General features: G+C 42.7%; 1 protein-coding gene across 1 annotated transcript in view; it reads right to left on the bottom strand.

Annotated features, from left to right (window-relative positions):
• Positions 1-19,023, bottom strand: part of PARVA (parvin alpha) — a 167,063-nt gene that overhangs the window by 86,851 nt on the left and 61,189 nt on the right. The window lies entirely within an intron of this gene.

Below are 19,023 nucleotides of genomic sequence, written 5' to 3'. Positions count from 1 at the left end.
AAGTATGCGTAAAAGAGAGGTAATCTCAGGCTCGAGGAAAGGGGTGGGGCCCTAGGAAAAGCCTCTGGTAGAAGGTGGGACATGAGCTGGAAGACCCAGTATTTTAAGCAAAGGAATCATGCAGAGAGCAGGGGTCACTGGACACTCAGATGGCTGAGGAGGTCCTAAGCTATTTTCCATTCCTCTTCTGGCACCTGACATCAGGGCAGCCCACTGCAAGTTTGAAAAAGACCACGTATGTCGACCTGGCAGACACACACTGGGTGCAATGAGAGTGAACATCATCTGCGCTCAGTCTTAAGCCTTTAGGGTGGGTTACACCAAATACTGAAGGGGGAGCCAGGCAGGTCTTGAGGGCCTCTTTCCCCTTGGGGCAAAGAAGCAGGGTGAGCCTGCCCTGTTGTTGTTCAGCTGTGGTTTTTTTTTTCAATGTGGCCATTTTGGTAGGATTATAGAGGGCATGAAGGGTTGTAGTAATGCATATTGTTGTTGAGCCATTTCAGGCATGTCTGACTCTTCGTGACCCCATTTGGGGTTTTCTTGGCAGAGATATTGGAGTGGTTTGCTATTTCCTTTTCCAACTCATTTTGCAGATGAGGAAACTGAGGCAAACAGGGTGAAGTGACTTGCCCTGGACCACACAACTAATAAGTGTCTGAGGCCAGATTTGAACTCAGGAAGTCTTCCTGACTGCAGGCCCAGTGCTGTATCCACTGTGCCATCTAGTTCCCCTGGATCCAAGCTAAGTCCTCCCCAGTGGATTACCCGGCTCCTATCAATCTTTGTTCTCCTTCCCAATCACCAGACATTCCTCATTAGCTTACCCAAGTGAGCCTAAATAACTCCACAGCCATCCAATATCCTTGGTGAAAGCTTTTCATCACAGGTGAAAAGCGGAGGTGAGAGGAAGCAGAAGGCAGAAGGCCAGTGGTGGGAAGATTGGGCTTTCTCAAAGTTTGATGGGCTAAGGAGATGCCTGGCCCTCCCCATGATGCTTCCAGATGTGTCCTGCCTTCTGTGAGGCCCAACTCAAATTCCATCTCCTCCAGGTAGCCATGTCTGATTTCTCTCCAGCCAATAGTGATTTTTCCCTTGTCTCATCCCCTAGCTCTCCATAATCTTTATTTTTTTATTTTATTTAACTTTTCTTATTATTTGTTTATTTAACTTGTATCACATTTGTGTATTAGTCTGAACTCGCCCCTGCCCCAGCAGATTATACACTGCTTTAGGGCAGAGACTGGGTTTTATGCCAACTGCATCTCCCCCAGAGCATAATACATTGTTCTGCACATAACAGCTGCTTTAAAATGTTGAGAGAACAAAACAAAAAAGTACATCCCTTTCCAACTCAAAAAATCTGGAACAAAACATCACTTTGTTGCCGTCAGTAGAGTCCAGGACTTGAAGGCAACCATGACCTGAGTGCGAATCTGAACTCAGACACTTGCTAGCTGTGAGATCTTGGGCAAGACATTTAATCTCTCTCAGCCTTTGTTTCCTCATCTGTAAAATGGGGATAATAATATCTCCTATCTTGAAGTGATATTGTTAGGATTGAATGGGATCAATATGACAGGTGCTTTGTAAACCTTAAAGCACTATATAAATGTTAGCTACTATTATTATTGCTATCATAATTATTGTAGTACTGTTAGCTAAATAATATAGCCAAGTCACAATGGCTTTGAGCCTCAGATTACTTATCTGTAAAAGGAGGGCCATAATACCTATTTGTCTACTTAAAAAGATGTTAGCTCAATGAAGAAGGCAACCCATTTAAGCTTCAGGGACAGGCCCAGAAAAAAGAAAAGGTAAGACTGGGGTGCTATAAGAGGGAGCTGGTGTTTCCACTACTTCCACTTGACTGTTAAGCATTTAAAGCCTGGCACAGCTTGACCCCAGCCTACCTTTCCAATCTTATTATACATTACTGTTCTCCTTGACGCATTCTACAATCCAGCCAAAGCTGGCTTTCTTAATGTTCCTCATATACCACATTCCTCCTCTCTCCGTGCTTTTTTCACTGGTTATCCCCATGCCTGGAATTCACCAATCAACCAACAAGCATTTATTAAGTGCCTACTGTATCCCAGGTACTGGTCTGGGAACTGGAATGGGTGGTGGTGGTAGGGGTACAAATACAGTACACTCTCTTCTCAGTTCTAGAACCTCTGGTTGCAGAAGTCAGATCAAATTCTATCTCCTACAAAAAGTCTCTTAATTCTCACCCACACCCATTTGCTTTCCTCTAAGTAGCCCCATACTTATCTTACATATACTTGTAAGTGTATGTAATACCCTGTTATAATAATTAATTTGTTTTAAGTCTACAGGCAATATGGACCCCAAGGGTCTACATAGTTTCCTCTTCTGTTGCTTTAGGGGATTTATTTCAAGTGAAAAGTTAGGAGTACAATCATGCTAGCTCTGAGCCCCCAGTTAGGGAAAATTCCCAGTATTTAGGCAGATTTAGCTCTCTGACTTAACTGAAATTTATAACCATTTCTGGTTAATTCCTGGCCTCTTTGTGGCTAAAGTAAAATTTAGTTTACCAGAAATGTTTGGTTAATAGAGCCACAAATTACATTACAGTGTCCGTTCACAGATAGGTATCAGGAGGGAAAGTTGGAGAAATTGTAGTTCTTTTCTTGCAACTTTCCTCAATCCTTGTGTAGGTGAGTACACCCGTGGCATTTCAACATTCAGCATTCTGCTTTGAGATGCCCATAGACCTGCTGACTCTCCTTGATATCTCCCTTTTCTGCTACAGCTTTGTTCTACCTTCTCTTTCTCCTTTCTCTGGTTGTCCCAGGGCTTCTGGTTCTTTATGGGTTAGTTCCGGTTGTCTTTACCCTTAACTCTCTGCGTCCAGACCTTCAGAATCATCTCCCTTTGTTTCTGAAAAGGCTTCTGTGTTTTGTACAAGTCCCTCAGGCCACAACTTAGTCTCCCACTGCAGGTGTATAGTCCTTGTTCACACCTAGTTCTAATTGATTGATTAAATCAAGACCACACTTGTTTAACAAAAGTAATTACCTTTAAATGGGCCAGAGCCCTACCCTTGTATGTTCACATTCTATATGTTTTCTTCCCTATAGAATTTAAGTTGGTTGAAAGACAGGGACTATTTTCAGTTTAGTCTTCACATCCCCAGTATATAATCCAATGTCTGACACAAAGGAGGTACTTAGTGGTTTATCAGCAATTTCCTCCCAGCTCAAGTCTGTGACTTGCAGCCGAGCTGAGCAGCCGAAGCAAGGAATGATGGCTGGTTGTTCCAGACAGGCTGTCCCAATACTGTAGTTATGGAATGACCAAGCAAAAAGGGGCAGTGTCTCTCTGTAAAGTAAGACCATGCAGCTGATGCTGGAGATCAGTTGTTTTCCCTCTTGTGAGCATCGGGGTGTCCCGCTGGTGCACAGCCTCTTCTGGGGAGGTGGCCAGGAGAACACGTCATGTGTTTCACTCCTGTTGTCACCTTCATACACGGATATGTTGTCAAAATGTCTTGAGGAGCTTGTACAATAAGAACAGTAAGGGTGTTGGTTCTCTGGGTGTCTTGAGGCTAAACAGAAGCTAAAGATCTGACAGATTCTTCTGGGATCAGTCTTGCAGTCTCAACGTTAGATGTGTTCTGGGTGGAGATAGAAAGGTGACAAGGAGCTGCTGCCTGGCTTAAATGTGGTAATGAACTGAATAAAAAACTTTATAGGTATAAAAGTGCTGTATGAATGTAAGCTATGACGGCTCCATGGGACTCTGGAGACAGAGCACCTGGGTTCATATTCTGGCCCTGATACTACCCGTGGGAAGTGATATAATCTCCCTAAGCCTCAGTTTCCTTAATGTATATAATGTGTGTATGTGTGCATATATGTGTACATGTGTATACATACACACACGTGCATATACATACGTTTGCATATTGTATACAGATGTGCACATTTAAGCATATATACATATGTATATCTGTGTACATATATGCATGCATATGTACACACATACATACACATATAACGAGGAGGTAGGACTAGATGAAGCAGCTAGGTGGCTCAGTGGATAAAGAGCTTGGCTTGGAGTCAGGAAGACCTGTGTTCAAATTACTAGCTGTATGACACTGGTCAAGTCACTTGACCTCTGTTTGCCTTCATCCACTGTAGAAGGAAATGACCAACCACTCTAGTATCTTTGCCAAGAAAGCTCCTTGGACAGTATAGGTGTTCTGTGGTCCATGGGGTCACCAAGAGTCAAACACAACTGAATGACTGACAAAGATGAGGTGGCAGTCCTTTTCAGCTCTAGATTTGTGATCAGTCATTGTGTTCCAAGCATCCCATGCATTAAGAGAGAATTAAGAGGAGAAAGAAACAAATTCATAAGCAGTCCTGACAATTGCTTCCTTTTTTCTTTTCCCCGAAGGAGCAGGGACACTGATTATACAAGGCAGCTTTCCCCCTCTTTTTCCCTGTCTAACTGGCAAAGCACCAAGTGTCCTCCTCTAGGGTAGTCCAACACCAGGAATGCAGATTGGGAGGCAGGGGGTCTGGGTTCAGATCCTGGCTTTGGGTGATCCTGGAGGAGTCCTTTAATTTCTTCTTACCCTCCATTTCCCCATCTGTAAAATGAGGGGCTTAGCCCAAGACGTCCTCTAAGACACTTTCGATGTGAAAGCTACAATCCTGTAGCTTGAGAGCCCTCAGTTTACCATAAATGATGTTGGATTGGGAGTAGCTCTCTTCTTCCAGCTCTCTGAGATCCAGCCAAACTGCCCTCCTCTGGATACTCCATCCCCTGTCTCTGTGCCTTTTTAGTAGCACACCCCACTCAGCCTCAGAGAATCCTTCACTTCCTTTAAATCAGTGGTGTCAAATTCAATCAGAAATGGGGACCACTCACAAGGTAGTCCTGGTAGGCAGAATATTGATTTAGAAAACTATATACCAACATTACCTATGTTCTATTGTATTCTTATTTATTTTATTAAATGTTTGTTAAATATTTTGTTAAATTTCTAATCTGGTTGGGGGCACTGGGGAGTGTTGCCCCTGGCATTCAGAACCTTGACCTCTCTGTTTTTAAGACACAGCTCAAGCACCATCTTGTGCATGAAGCCTTTCTTGACCTTTGCTCTCCCAAATTACCTTGTCCAGGTAAACTTTGTATATATTTGCTTTATATTTATATTACATTATATTATTATATTAAATATATTACATACATTTTTACATGTAAGCAGGTAGATGGCATAGTGGATAGAGCATGGGGACTGGAATCAGGAAGACCTGAGTTCTAATCCAACCTCAGACACTTACTACTTGTGTGACCCTGGGCAAGTCACTTAACTTTTGTCCACCTCAGTTTCCTCAACTGTAAAATGAGGATAATAATAGCACCTACCTCCTAGGGTTGCTGTGACAATGGATGAAATAATTATTGTAATGTGTTTAGCACAGTGCCTGGCAAGCAATAAGTGCTATATAAATGCTAGCTATCATCACGTACTACTTTTCCCTCCTGGCTTTGTTTTGGACTTCAGGGACTGTGCCTCTATGCCTGAGCTGCTGCTTCATCATGGAACTTTCCTTAGCACCTGGGGCTTTCTCATCCTGGAACACCCCTCCGCCATGCCAGCCTCATTCTCCTCCCAGGGCACGCACTGTAAAGAAGCATTCGGTCAGGCTCTACTCCTGACTTTCTCTATTTTGACACCACGCCCCTCCCTGCCTACCTGCCCGCCCCCACCCAGCTTCCAAGCTCCCTCTGGTGTTTTGTAACCTTCTTGTGGGCAGGAACTGTTTTCTTTTTGCTCATATTTACATCCCCAGCATTAGCACAGTGCCTGGTACATACTGTGCCTGATAAAAGCTCATTGTCTTGCCTTGTTACTCAATTAGAATGTGAATTTCTTGCAAGCCCAGATTGTTTCATTCTTTGTGCTTGTATCCCTGGCACCTAGCACAGCGCCTGGCACATAGGAGATATTTAACAAATAACTCGTCAACTGAGTGAACTTTGAATCCCACCTCCGCCCCTTACTAGCCACAGGACCTTGGGCAAGTCATTTAACAGCTTTGTGCCTCAGTTTCCTCATCTGCAAAATGGAAATAATTCTCATCTAGAGAGAAAGAGTAGGGAAATGGACAGGAAATCAGCTCTGGAGTCAAGAAGATCTTGGTTTTCCCATATGCTGCTCATGAAACCTTGGAGTAGTAGTAGGAGTTCTAGTAGGCATAGGTGTAGGCGTTTTGGTGGTGGTGGTGGTGGTGGTGGTGGTGGTGTTAGTGGTGGTGGTGGTGGTAGTGGTAGTGGTAGCAGTAGCAGCAGCAGCAGCAGTAGTAGTAGTAGTAGTAGTAGTAGTAGTAGTAGTGGTAGTAGTAGTGGTGGTGGTAGTGGTAGTGGTGGTAGTAGTATTAGTAATGGTAGTGGTAGTGGTGGTAGTGGTAGTGGTGGTAGTGGTAGTAGTAGTAGTAATGGTAATAGTAGTAGTAGTAGTAGTAGTAGTAGTAGTAGTAGCAGTAGTAATAATAATAGCCAGTATTTATTTAGTACTTACTACGTGACAGCCCCCTGTTAAGCACTTTATAAGTATCATCTCATTTGATCCTCACAACAGCTCTGAGAGGTAGGTGCTATTATTATCCCCATTGTTGTTGCTGAGTTGTTTTTCATTTGTGTCCGACTCTTGTAACTCCATTTGGGGTTTTCCCCATTGTGGTTTGCCATTCCCTTCTCCAGCTCATTTTTACAGATGAAGTAAACAGGGTTAAGTGACTTGCCCAGGGTCATACAGCTAGTAAGTGTCTGAGATTAAATTTGAACTCAGGGCTTCCTGAGTCCAAGCTCAGCACTCTATCCACTGTGCTACATTTAACTTCTCAGTGTCCCAGCAACTCTTGTACGACTGTTCTCAAATTGTGGTCTAGGGACCCTTTGGGCTCCCAGACACTCATCGAAGTCAAAACTATTTTCATAATAATACAAAGACATTTAATCACAATTATCATAAATGTCTATAGACACAACTAACCCTCATGAACACTCTTTGGGCATACCCTCAATAATTTTTAAGAATGTAAAAGAGCTAGAACACTGAAAAGTTTGGGAATTGCATATTCTGGGACTATTCAGTTACAGGGTAGTGGCCGATCTGTATATGTAAGGTTTTCTCTACCAATGAAATCACAGGTTCTGACCAACACCAGAAATAAACCTCTCTAGCAAGACTAGGTTACTGGGCTGCTGTGAGCATCAAAAGAGATAATGGAAGCAAATGCCTTTTCTGTTGAACAACAACAATTGTAATAGCACTAATTGCTCACATTTACATAGGCAGCCCTTTGTAGTTACTAGTGCCAAGGCACCATCCTAGGGACAGCTGGTTTTGTGAAAATGCCTCCCCAGCGCCAGCCGTGCCTTATAGCACATTCAAGTCGGTAAACAAGATAGACAGAAATAACACCACAATGCTTGGGTACAGGTTTTGGTTCAGAAGGGAGGAAATTTCATTAAAGCATGTAATGTCAATTACTGTCATTCCTAATTATATTAAGCACCACTAGAAATAATACAGATAGAGGATTCTAGAGTTACCTGCATGTTTGATGTAAATAGGATAAAATTATCCTGGTCCTGAAAATATCCAAAGAGCAGACAGTGAAAAGTGGCATCTCTACCCAGCCTCCTGAGTCATCAAATTTCATTATGCAGGGACTTGAATCACCAGGAAACAGCAGCAGCCTTCCTCTGAAAGCAGGTTCTAAATGCGTTCTGAGGGGCTTGAAGAATTTGGGTTTAAGGTGGGCCCTCTCATGCTCTCTCTAGCTACTTGCTGCTCTTCCATTCTTTATTGGTGGCAAACTCTAGACAGGGTAGAAAGCCTCAAAGTTGAGAGTTCTGTATCTATCTACCTCAGATACTGGCCTTGGGTCTATCTCTGGAATTCGGACTGCAGCTGGCGGAAGGCACGCTGGGGGTATGAAGTCAATAAAAATGGCTGCCCAAGGGAAATGATAAAAACAGCCTTTAACATTGATTGAGAGCTTGAGGTCTACAAAGAACTTTCTGGATTGTAGCCTGTTTGATCCTCAACCCCCCTCCCCCCCCCCCAGGGAGGCTGGTCATCTAGGATTTTATCCCATTTTTCAGAGTAGAAAACTGAAGAAGACAAGTGAAGGGGGTTTTCTCCAGCTCATGCGATTGGTGAGTGGCAAAATTGGCACACATTTTGCCCCGTGAGATCTTCCATCCAACTCCTCCTCAACTCAGGTGGATTATAGAATCCAAATTTTAAACAGCTGATCTGATTCTACCCAGCTCCCATGCAGAGTAGGAAGCCAGCCCCAATTCTGCCCTATGTTCTCCTTAGCTAAAGACTAGAGCCTTCCAAAGCTATGATGGAAAAGTCTGCTGCTCTTCCACAGCCTGTGGCAATTAAATCCCATTATCCAAAACCTGCAAGTCACTGCAATTAATAAAGCACTCGGATCTTCAGAAAGGATCTCACCCTCAATATTCTACATGCATCACACACACACATACTGTGAGAATCCATTCCCAACCATTAATAGTGCAGCTTTATGATGCTTTTTTCCAAACTTAATGGTCCAAACTTATGAATAAACACACCAGCATCAAACACCAATACTACTATTGCTCCGGCATCGTGGTATGGTGGAAAGAACACTGGAATCAGAGGAAGTGGGTCCAGATCCCATATCTGCCACTTACTCCCTATGTCATCTTAGGTAAGTCACTTAGCATCTTGGGGCCTCAGTTTCTTTTTCTGTAAAATGGGAACTTAGGATCAAATATTTTTTGAATACCCTTCCAATTCTATATGTATGGATCTATGAGCCATATTAATTCAATTAAATGGTAGAATAGAAAAACACACTGACTGTGGAGTCAGAAGTCTCACACGCATCCTTACTTCCTGTGTGACTTTAAAGAAGTCACTGAATTTTCCTAGGCCTCAGTTTCTTTAACTGTAAAATGAAGGGGTGGGATTTAATGGCTTCTTTTTTAAAAAAAATTATTTTTTCCAATTACATGTAAAAATAATTTTAACATTCTTTTTAAAAATATCGAGTTCTCAACTCTCTCCCATTCTCCTTCCCCTCCCTCCTCATGGAGAAGACAAGCAATTTGCTGCAGGTTATAAATATGTAGTCATGCAAAACACGACTTAATGGCTTCTAGAGTCCCGTCTAAATCTGGGTCTTTGATCTTCGAACTCTACGACTTCATTGACAAAATAACCGAATTCATGAGATTCCCTGTGCACGTGCCTCTTCGCTTTGGGACTTCCATATTGGTTGCAGTGAAAGACCGCCACGGAGCACCATGGTGCCTATTAATATTGCAGCTACAAAGGGGTAGCTCCATTGTGTCTCAGTTACTATCCACAAGAAAAGATCAAAGGTGCTCAGCTGCAGTCATGTATCCCAGGAGACACGGTAGAACCATTGGCTTCACCCATGTACACAATCAATGGTAGTGACCACAGTCAAAGCATTCCTAAGGTGACTCCCACTAGCTGTTGATTAATCCTAGCTGGTTAATCCTAAACGCAGTCACAGCCAAGAGTAGCCAAGACCCTTCAGGCCTACACCAATTGCCTGTCAAACTGCCAATGGCCCTTCCCATCCTCAGTAAGCTGAAGGACACACCATGGCAGATTTTCTTCAATACCAATCTATCTCCATCCTCCATGACTTTGCCTAGGCTGTCCTCAATACCTGCCATCCACTCCCTCCTCACCTCTACCTTTTAGAATCCTTAATTTCCTCCAGAATTCAGTGCAAATACCTCTTCCTACACAAGGCCTTTCCCTAAACCCACAGACATTAATATTTCCCCTCCCCCTAATTATTTTGTATTTACTTTGCACGTACTCTTTTGCATACACTTTGTCTCCCTTGATAAAATGTAAGTTGCTAGAAGGCAAGGACAATTTCATTTGTTTCTGTATCCCTATCACCTAGCACCCATGGGTCCTTAATAAAGTCCTTAATAAATACTTGTTGCAAATATTAAGTCTTAATAAAGTCCTTAATAAATATTTATTGGTTGACTGACTGATAGCAGCAGTCTAAAGAAATATGCCACTGACTGACTTTAAAAGCCTCTACTGGGACTTCCTTAGTGGGGCTTCCCTCTCCATTGATGCCAATCACAACCCCTAGGTCCCATAGTGGGGCAGTTAGGTGGTGCAGTGGATAGAGTACCAAGCCTAGAGTCAGGAAGACTTATCTTTGTGAGTTCAAATCTGGCCTCAGACACATAACTAGTTGTATGACCTTAGGAAAGTCATTTAACTCTATTTGCCTTAGTTTCCTCATCTGTAAAATGAGCTGGAGAAGGAAATGGCAAACTACTCCAGTATCTTTGCCAAGAAAAACCCTAAATGGGGTCAGGAAGAGTTGGACACAACTGAAAAATGACTGATCACAACAGCAAAAGGCCCCACAGGAGTAGTAGGAATAGATAATCACTGTGAGGTGTTCTGAGCTCAGGCCAGTTCTGGGTTCTTGTAGGCCAGACACTCAGTCTGTTGCCAGAGCCTTACTCAAAGCCCTCCCAGCTTGTTAGGATCTGCCAGACTTTGCATGGCTCTGAGAACTCAGGGTCAGCACAGTGAGGCATTGGGACCTTGATGGATGACAGAAACATTGATCCTGGTTTAAATTTTCATTTTAGTTTATTTATTTAATTTGCTTACTTATTTTACTAGAGTATTTACTTATTCAGAGAGGTAGCTAGCATAGTGGATAGAGAGCTGCCTTGCTCATCAGGAAGGCCTGGGTTCATCTTTTACCTTCGATACATATTTTCTGTCTGTGAAAGCTGACAAATCATTTAACCTCTCAGGGCTCCAAGCAACTCTTTAAGTTTCAGAGAAGGGGCCAATCTGCATAGATAGAGGATGTTCCTGCTGGAACTTGTCTCCCTCTACTTGTCTAGTTAAAAAAAAAATTACTTATTCACAGCCTGATTTAAGATAGCACTAATCCTCTTTCATGGTCTGTGAGGGTGACTCAGAGAAATCACAGCTGCTGGTCCACCATTCAGATACCAGCATTGCTGATGAAATGACCGTTTTGTGGTTACAGACTTTCCCATCTGCAAGGGGTCATGCTGTATGTAGCTTTAAATACCAGCAAGGATGTATCCCCACAAATGGTTATTCTTGACCGTGGCCATTTTGCATCTTCAGTGGGTATTTATTCTAGGAGCAGAGTCTTAGAGAGACAAAACAATAGTGAGCTGATGTCTTATCCTTTCTCCCAGGGAACTCTTCAGTATCTGGTGACTAGCCCCACCCTTCCCCTATGCTATGAATGTGTGCATGCATGCTTCCTTTCCCGTGATGGTATTAGTCTAGGGGAGCCATTTCTTATCCTCTATGTCCCTGGGAATGTGTGGGTCCCTGGTAGGAACCCTTTAGCCCATGGGTATTTGTGAAAAGCATTTGGAAGTGAATCTGAAGTTGCTCAAGGTACTGGACACAATATTGGCCACTGTATTAAAGTGCTTGGGACCTGGGGCTGCTTCTAAAATTACTCTTGTGTTTAACGTTAGAAGAAGACCTCTACTTAGGGGGGAGGGGGAAGGGACAAAATCCTATCTTTGGGCTAGTATTAATTTGCAAGTCTGTTTTATCGACACCTGTTATAGTCATTGGCTTTTCTTACCCCTTACAACACACAAGTGACATTATAGAATTTTATATTTCCATAGAAAAGAGAATTAGCATCCAGATGATGTTTGATGTTCAGTTTCGATAATGCCCTGCAAGGCAGGGTACAGTGGGATCATTACCACCTTATTCCTGGAAGCCTAGCCTCTCAATGTAACCCAAGATCACAAACCTTTCTAGCAATAAAATGAATAAACCCAAGACTCGAGTTTGCTCAGCAAAAAAAAAGCCATTAAGCAGATTCCCTCTAATTACCAGAACACCAACAATTCATGTACCAATCATAGCATTACCACGCTTGTAAATATGGTATCTAAGGAGCCGTGATGTCTTGGGAGGAAAGGAAGGTGTGCCCATGAACCACGTATAGCATCAGTGTTACAGGGTGGATAGAAAGATGTCTGATGCCAGAAAGATCTGGGTTCAAATCTGACCTCTGACATATACTGGCTAGGTGACCTTGACCATGTGACTTAACCTTTCGATATTCTAGGCAACTTTCTAAGACTATAAATTGCAAGGGAATTTCCTCAGCCAGGAGTTCCTTTGTTCCCTACTGCCTCTCTGTCCTTGATCATCTGGGTCACATTCCTCCTTGCCTGAAGGTCTTCATTGGAAATTGGCTGCAGCCCTCTGACTCCCACCATGTACCTTTCAAGGGCCCTCTGGGTCACTTGAAGTTTTGAATCTTCTGGGTCCATTGCTCCCATGATTCACAGCCACATGGCATCACTGGGTAAACAGTGGTATAACTGGATAACAGACGTCCAGCCTGAGAGTCACAGCAACATCTATGAAATAAATACTAAAGGACCCCAAGGAAAGCTTTTGGTGTCTCAGTTCTTAACTCAGAGTCTGTGAACTTGCTTCTTTTTTAAAAAAAATTGATAATTGTCTTTCAATCCAATCAGTTTCCTCTGTGATCCTATGTATTATATTTTATGCATTAAAAAATATTAATCTGAGAAGAGGTCCATAGGCTTCACCAGACTGCCAAAGGGTCCCATTACACAAAGAAAGGTCAAGATCCCTGCTCTGTGGAAGGACCTAGACAAAAACAGCCCAGGATGGGAAGGGATGGCAGGGGCAATGACCATACCAGTGACATCACTGGTCCACTAACATTCCAAATGGCAACCTTCTTCATGGCCCACATTAGCCATGTCATCTCAACAAGTGTGGAGGTCCCCAAATCAATGTATTTTAGGAGTCTTGGCTTTCTCTTCCTGCCTCTCAATCTCATCTGTATAATGAAGCCGCTGGGCTAGATAGCCTAGATCGAACTCTATGAGCCTAAGCAGGTTGGGTCTGAGAAGAGTCCAATCCAATACGTATTAAGTGCTTTCTATGCATGAGGTGCGTTTCTAGGTGCTGGGGATAAAAAAAGAGAAAAACGAAACATTCCCTGCCCTTCCGAAGCTTATATTCTAGGGGTGGAAGGGGATACAAAATATAAACCGAGTCTTAACCACTGAGAGGATCAGGAAGGGCTTCCCATAAGAAGTAATTCTGTCTCTAGTTCAACTTTATGCTAGCAAAGAGGGGAGGCATCTGGAGATTTGTGATTTTGTCTACTTAAGTGAATGTTGTCATTCAGTTGTTTCAGTCCTGTCTGATTCTCCCTGACCCCATTTGGGGTTTTCTTGGCAGAGATACCAGAATGGTTTGCCATTTCCTTCGCCAGCTCATTTTACAGATATGGAAACTGAGGCAAACAAGGTGAAGTGACTTGCCCAGGGTCATACAGCTAGTAAGTGTCTGAGGCCAGATTTTTAATTCAGGTCCTCCTGACTCCAGGGCCAGCCCTCTATACACTGCACCACCTAGCTGCTCCTCTCAAGTGAATATATATTGCCTAAACAGCTCCCTGCCTTATTAAACCTCATTACTTAAGAAGGAATATGTTTTAATCATCCAATTTTATTTTTCAAAGCTTCTTCTTCCCTTTGGATACTTTTAATCCAAATTTATTTTTGAAATAGTTGCAGAGACAAACAGTCTTTGTTGTCTTCTAAAGTTTTCTGCTTTCTCCCTTTAAGAAATTCTGGGGAAGGGTTATGTTTTTCCTCCTGTAAATTTATTCTGCTTAGCTGAAGTTATCAGAGACAGTTTTAGAAAGAGTTCTTCAACAGGAGTCAGAAGAACTGGGTTTGAATCCTGGATCAACCACTTACTAGCTAACCAGGTAAAAGTGGCCAGGAACCTCTTGGAACCTCAATTTCCCCCTCTGTTGTACAGGGGTAATGATATTTAATACCGAGTCCCACAATGATTTTGTGAGAATTAGGTGAAATAATGTGCCTTACTTGTTAAGCAACTCATAACGTGAAGTGTTTTGTGACTACGAAGATTATGTAAACATTCATCGTTAGTATTTTGTGAGATCACTTTTAAAACATGTTGACACTGTGGTTAATGGTCCAGCTACTAAACTGAAGGACTGTGACTAGTCCAAATGCGCGCTGGATTCCTAAAAATACCCCCTTGTGAGATCAATCAACCTTGCAAAAGAGCAGCATGAGATGATATAGAGGAAAGGGCATTGGACCTGGAGAATGGTGACCTGGATAAAGCCCCATCTCTGAAGCTTATTAATTGTATGTTGTATGGTCACATGCAAGCCATTTAAGTTCTCTGGGTCTCAGTTTTCTCATCTGTGAAATGGGAAAATAGTAGAACTACTTACATTGTGCTTTGTCCACGAGATATATATATATATATATATATATACACATATGTACATATATAACATAAATATACATTTATGTGGGTATCTGTATAAATATGTATATATGTTTAGATATGTATATCTGTATAGATATGTATAGATGTATTATATATATATGCATATATGTGTGTGCGGGCACACACACACACACACACATATATATAGAGAGAGAGACTTGGAAGTCCTTTGCATAAAGATGATTATTAAACTCATAGGAGATGATGAAGTCACCAAGTGAAAGAGAATAGAGAGAAAAAGAGGAGAGGATCTAGTAGGAGGATGCAGAGCTCTGCATCTTAAGTATGATGGTTTTTCCTCTCCCTTCCCCTCTCCATCACTGGGAGATCAGCCTCCATTTACGCTGTATACATCATGCATGTCCATTTTTTGGGGTATGTTTTCTCCTCATTAGAACATAAGCTCCCTGAGGGCAGTGCTTAGCTCAGTGCCTAGCTCAAGCCTCAATAAATGCTTGTTGACAGACTGATAGGAACAAGTGGGAACAGTTTCACAAACACCCAAAGAGGAGGAGAGAGCATTCAGGAGGAGAGGGTAGTGAAGAGTGCCAACTACTGCGAAGAGGTCGAGAGAAGTGAGTCCTGAGACAAGGTCATCAAGTTTGGCAATTAAGAAAATGCTGGTGACTTCAGAGAGAGCGGTTTCAGTTGACTGATGTGGTCAGAAGCCAAACTGCACAAGATTAAGAAATGAGTGGAAAGGAGAAGTGAAGGCAATAGGAATAATTAATCTTCCATTGAAGGCATCGATGTCTTCAGGTAATTTCATAGTATAAATGGGCTATTACTCAAAAAAATCCAAGTGCTCCATCACTTCAGTCATTGGAGGTACTGTTCAGGTGTTCTGAAGTCCAGCACCTGCCCCTCTCATGGAGTAGTAGAAGCCCTGGTGACAGCTGGAGGGTAATAGAGAAGGTTCCTCATTCCCACTCTTTTTGGACCTCGAGCTCAAGTCCTGGTATGTGGGACCCCCCATTCCTGCCTCCCAATCAGTCATCTTTTAGACTCCCCTGACTGACCTCCATTGTCCCTGCCATCTTTTCCCACAACCCAAGCCAGGATGCCCTCCCTACCCTCCATCAGCCCTTCTCTTCCCCTGCCCTCTGAAGGAGCTGATCAATTTCCCAACATCTTTTCCACAGACAGCACCCCCAGCTCTCAGCCAGCCCTTCTCTGACACAACTATTCCTACACATTTTTTCTCTTTATCCTCATGATGGGGATAGCAATCCCACATTTCAGATTTCCTACCTCGTGATGCTCCAGGCAAAAGAAATAGCCAAGAGCAGCAAGGGAAAAAAATCATAAAAATGTCGCCGGATTTGTCTCATCCTGCCTTCCTCAGCAGATTTGGTCAATGACCTCTCTCTCTGAGTCATGCACAGCTTCAAAAGTTTGCTTTGATTTATATCTTCAGGAAGCAAAGTCCAAGGCTGCAGTTTGGGGTATTCTGTAACTATGTATTTTGCTTTTCCATGTGGAATTTCTGGAGGATTACCTCAGCTACCAAAAATATAGCTACAGTACCCTTTTTTCTGCTTTAGGTCTGTCTTAACCAAAACCACGCAACTCAACAACTGTGTGGAGGCCTCAAATTCTAGCATTCTGACAGCCATAGTCAAGTAAGAGTCTCTCATCATTTTAGTCATGGAAACAGACCCTGCGGGATCCCCAGTGATCTCACTTGTCAAGCAGTTAGCCTGAAAAACCATCCTGAAAAAGATTTTTACCAAAGGTAAGCATCATGAATTTAGGAGTGAAGGCCATAGTTTCATTCTTCTTAAAGTTTTGAAATATCTAACCTTCCATATCCCTGTGGCATTTTTGCATCACAAAAACTTAGAAACCCCAAATTTTGAGGGGCAGCATACTGAACATTGGGCTTGGATTCCTAAGTCCTGGGGCTCATCCTGAGTCCACTAATTCAAAGCAGCTATGGAAAATCATGACCTATCTAAGCCTCAGTTTCCTCATCTTTAAAATGGGAATAATAATGCTTGCCTTGCCTTCCTCATAGGGAGGCTCTGAGGTTTAAATGATGTAATCACATCGAGTACTTTGTAAATTCTCAGAACACTTGGATTTAAGGACAGGCAGCCTGAAACTGACTCTTATATTTGCCATTTAATGACTGTGTGATCTCGGGCTAGTCAATTCACTTTTCTAGCTCAGTCTCCTTGGATCTATGGAATGAGGGATTTGGATTGGATGACCTCTAAGGTTAGGTAGCTTGAGGGGATAGCAGAGTGCTGGACTTAGAGTCAGGAAGACCTGGGTTCAAATCCTGTCTCAGATACATATTAGCTGTATGACCCTGGACAAGTTGCTCCCAGCCTCAGTTTCCTCATCTGTAAAATAGGGAAGAGTTGGACTTGATTGACTTTGGATCTCTCCAAATTTATGACACTAGAATCTCAAGTGCTCTGATAATATAAGAAATTATCATTAAGAGGAAGACCAAGGATTGAACTCTAATCCCATGAGTCACATTGATTTTTCTAGCTGGATTCTCTAGATGCTTCCTTTTAAAGTCTGAGTTTGGGTGTTAATGCTGCCCGTCTCCCCTATAACTGCCTCCAAGGCTTCTCATAGCTTAGAAACGCTGGTTCTACTTCAAACTGACCTATCACATCATTTCATGGAGATAACACCAGAAGCCCATTGGAGTGGGTGGTAGTAAGCTGAGACATGCAGCAGATACATTTGATTGATCAAATGGGGATCTAATAGGTCTGGAAGGGTGGGTCAAGGATCTAAGGTCATTAACAACTCACATTTATAAAGTGACATGTGCCTACAAAAGTTTATCATTGTCTTCTCATTGGGTCCTCATAACAATCCCATATGGTAAAGCAAAGGAAATATCCTTAGAAACAAGGAAACACTCAAAGAGGGAAGATAATTTCACCAAGGTCACATAGCTGTTAATAAATGGCAGGGTTGGGACTCCAAGCCAAGCCTTCTGACTCTCAACTGAATTAATAACAAGATGGAATTTAAAAGGAATAAAGGTAAAGACTACACTTGGATCCAAAAAAGTCAGCTGCACATGTTTACGCCTTGTGAGAATGGAGTTAAATGGCTCAGTGGATAGAGTGCCAGCCTGGAGTCAGAAGACCTGCGTTTGAACGTGGCCTCAGACACTGACTATCTGTGTGACGCTGGCCGAGTCACTCAACCCCATTTGTCTCAGTTCTTCATCTGTAAAATAACCTGGAGAAGAAAATGGCAATCACCCCAGGATCTTTGCCAACAAAACTCCAAATGGGGTCATGAAGAGTCAGACAGGACTGAAACAACTGAAGAACAACAGAAGTGGTGTTTCATTCACTCATCCTCACTCCAGAGATCGCTAGGGATTGATGTTGGGTTGATAACTTCATGCAGTGACTAGAACCTTGTTTTCTTAATTTTCAGCCTCCCCTCATAACTCTTCCTAGCCAGGCACACAGTACTCTGACCTGCTATCCACATTGCTGGGCAAACCCTGACCCTCTGACCATGTCAATTTATAATAAGTATTCCCTCTGGCAATAAGCACCATAGGCATGCTTTCACTGGCCTACTGAACATCAATACTCTGTAGCTTCATTCCTCTGAAAGTAGTGATAAGTGGATGGCTAAATGCCCCATAACAATACCAGTGATGATAATAATAACTGATGTATGTATTACATATAAAGTAACCTGTTTTCCTTGTTGTTACTGATCTTTTCTTTCTTTCTTTAGCATTTCTATAGTGCTTGAAAGTTTGGAAAGTGCCTTATACACAATGCCAATCAATCTTATTACTATTATTTTTTAATTCCTTCTCCTCTCCACCCCCTCAAAATCCCCTAATTGCCTCCAGAGGCAAAACAAAGTATGGCAAAAATAATTTAACTCACTGGGCATGTCTGAAAAAGTACCAGTATCATACCAATAGTCCACCACCTCTCTGAGAGGCAGGACTAGCTTTGGTATTGATCCTCTGAAGCTACAACTAGTCACTGAATGGGTCGTGGTTCTGCAGTCTTTGAAAGACACTTTTCTTTACACAATCACACAAATGGTTGTCCTGGGTGTGATTCACATCAGACATAGCACTTTATATATTCTATCTAGGTTGCCTGGCACAACAACCCAGTCACACAAGGAGGATTCATTAGCTCCATTTTGCAGATGAGGAAACTGAGGTCCAGTGAGGCAATTTGCCAGGGGAGACACTGATATTGCCAAAGCTGGGACTTAAACCCAGGTTTCTTGATCACAGGTCCAGGGTCCTTTCCATTAGGCGTCACTCGAAGGTTCACCAAGTGCCTTCTGACTCTGCCAGCACACACGTGGCTTCACCGTGTTTCTCTCCCACACCCATTAGCCTGTGATGGTAAAGATCCTTTATTGTTCTTTGATTGTTTCCTGTGTACATGTCCAGTCTCCCCACTGAGACCTTAAACTCCCTGAGGACAGGTACCAACGGCTGGCCCTGCTTTGTTTCCTCCACGGGGTCCAGCACCAGGCTGGGAACTGAGAACACAGGGAGTGCTTCCCAATGGGAGGACTGATAATGCCCCTTTGTAGTTTTTATTAATCTTCCT

Source organism: Phascolarctos cinereus, unplaced genomic scaffold, assembly GCF_003287225.1.
Source record: "Phascolarctos cinereus isolate Bilbo 61053 unplaced genomic scaffold, phaCin_HiC Scaffold_9;HRSCAF=440, whole genome shotgun sequence".
Taxonomy (NCBI): domain Eukaryota; kingdom Metazoa; phylum Chordata; class Mammalia; order Diprotodontia; family Phascolarctidae; genus Phascolarctos; species Phascolarctos cinereus.
This window is presented reverse-complemented; position numbering and strand designations above follow the sequence as displayed.